This window comes from Crocodylus porosus, unplaced genomic scaffold (assembly GCF_001723895.1).
Source record: "Crocodylus porosus isolate Cpor-Errol unplaced genomic scaffold, CroPor_comp1, whole genome shotgun sequence".
NCBI classification, from domain to species: Eukaryota; Metazoa; Chordata; order Crocodylia; family Crocodylidae; genus Crocodylus; species Crocodylus porosus.
The window spans coordinates 86,971,275-86,973,752 of record NW_017728906.1 but is presented as its reverse complement, the minus strand read 5'-3'; the positions used below and the strand labels follow the sequence as shown (position 1 = coordinate 86,973,752).

Below are 2,478 nucleotides of genomic sequence, written 5' to 3'. Positions count from 1 at the left end.
TTTTATTACATCAACTATATAGTTGCAGAAAATAATTGGAGACAGCTCCCAAATTGCTCTCAGGGTGACCAAACTGACTTCTGGGGAAAAAAAAAATTATTATTATTATTATTATTAATGTATTTTATGTTCCAGGTTAAATCACCTAAATCCATTCCAAATCATATCAATAGAGCAGAGCTCAATTGTTCCAAAGCCCATACCAATCCAGGACTCAATTGCTCTAACACCACGGGTGGTGCTACGACCTTTGAGTATCTTCTGTAGCAGGCTCTCACCCTGGGACTTCCGATACTCCCAAATCCGTTGGCAGGCATTCTAGTGCAGGCCCAAGCCCAGAGGTCTTGGCATTCAGCTGCAATCACTCAGGAACACTAAACTAACTTTAGGGTTTGTTGTCAGCACTTTCTTATGACAGCTTGCCTCAAAATAAAGAAATGTTTCAATGTTGATGAACCAGTTCTCACTCACTGACATGTTACAGTGAACAAAATAAAGTAAATAAGACTTATGTGCATACTTATTTGCTAATTTTTTCAGTGTACAATAGTTTTTCAGTAAATACAATAATTTTGAGCTTCCAATATGATAGTTTTATACTGAAGACCTGGTAACACAGGTATTAGCCCGGTCAGGTGTGCTGCTGCACATAGATCTTGAACGGTGGTTCTCAAACTTTTTTGTAACAGGACCCATTTGTAAACATTAATAGCCAGTCTTAACCTAGTGCCCCTCACTCCCTGTTCACTGCCCCCCCAGCCCTAGGGCCCAGCCTGCCAGTATGTGGGGGAGGAGGTAGGTGTGTGGGGCAGGGGGAGACCAAGCAGCCCCTGGCAGGCTGGAACACTGCCAGCCTGCAATGGAAATGCTACGGTTTCCCACAGAACTTTCCTTTAAAGGAGAATCCTCTTTTAAAATTTGTTTGAGGCCCTTTCGTATACGGGTTTCCCTCAATTTATGTGGGTTTGATTTATGCTAATTTTTTCTTATGCGATGACTCTTTTTATACCTGAAATTCATTATGTTCAAGGTAAATTCACTGTTATACAATCAGTATAGTTGCACTCCCTCCTCCCCCAAGCAAGTAAGTCTGAGAGGGGAGGGGAAAGGGTTGTGGGGCCAGGGCCCCACTCACCGCAACCCCGGCTGCAGCTGCTCTGGGAGCAGCTGATGCCAGTTCCTTGCAGCTGCTGGGCTTCACCACACCCCAAACCCCTTGGGGCTCCATGCCCTGAATCCCCCGGTGCGGCATAGCCCAGTGGCTGCAAGCAGGCAGCATGCACTGCTCCCAGGACTACAGCAGGGGTAGGCAGCCATCCGCAGTGGGACAAGAACGTCTGCTGCTCCCGGGGTGGCAGTAAGGGTGGCACCAGGCTCTTTGCGACACTCAGGGTGGGTGGCAGCCCCACTCAGCCCACTACTCCACTTCTCTCCACTCACTGCAGCTCCTGCTGCAGCAGCCCTGGGACTGGCCAACACCAGCTGCTTGCAGCCACTGGGCTGTACCGTGCCCTAAACCCCACACTGTGGTGCAGCCCAACGGCTGCAAGCAGGTAGTGTCTGCCACTCCCAGGGCTACAGCAGGGGCAGGCAGCAGCCTGTAGCAGGACGAGAGCAGGCTGTGGACAGTAGCCACTACAGGCTGGGACCGGCAGCAGCACCAGTCTCTTCCCAGTGCTCAGGGTGGGCTGCAGCAACGGGAGGGGGGCTGCTGCCACCCCAAAATTCACCATAGCTCCCCACAACCTGCCCTCCCAGTACCAATGCTGAGTGCTGGGAATAGTGTGGTGCCCCACTGGCCCCAGCCTGCAGCAGCCACCAGCCCCTGCCCACTCTCATCCCACTGCAGGCTGCTGCCCGCCCCTGCTGTAGCCCTGGGAGTGGCAGACACTGTAAATCAGCCTCCCATCCGAGGTTCCTCTTAGTCTCAATTGTTGTTATATTATTCATAAGAGGCACCAATCAAAAAAAGATTAGGTGCCATCTGTTCCAGATTAATTGTTGAAACAAACAAGGAAAGTCCCTACCACAGATATATTAAAATCTAATTGTATACAAGATGCAAAATTGCTAATATAGACAAAGGCAAGAGATAGAGGGGAAAAAACAGAAAGCTTAGGTGCAGAATTAAGCATAAACAGTGAGAATCTCAGCTCACAACTTACTTGGCATTTTTCAGACAGTGATGTTTGAGGTACTGTTCCCTTCCCAAAAGCTAGAAAATGTAAATATAAAACTCGTGTTAGGTGCTATGGGATAATGTCACTTGAGTAAACCAAAAGTCAAATCTTACAAACAGAATATTTGTTATATGTAGGCATTCAGAATACCAAAGGCAGAAGAAAGAATCCATACTAGATTTAATCTGCAATTAAACACACATTCATGTAAATTACTTAATCCCAACATTAGTTATATGTAACAACTTTAACACTACCACAGTAACGTTGCAAACTTGGTCCCCCTCTAGTCCAAGTA

At 47.4% G+C, this 2,478-nt stretch overlaps 1 protein-coding gene across 1 annotated transcript in view; it reads right to left on the bottom strand.

Moving 5' to 3' along the window:
- LOC109306229 (interleukin-1 receptor type 1-like) overlaps positions 1-2,239 on the bottom strand; it is a 48,332-nt gene extending 46,093 nt beyond the window's left edge. The window contains exon 1 of the mRNA XM_019529556.1: positions 2,166-2,239. The gene's annotated coding sequence lies outside the window, so the exon portion shown is untranslated. The remainder of the gene's footprint in view (positions 1-2,165) is intronic.
- Positions 2,240-2,478: the final 239 nt, after the last annotated feature.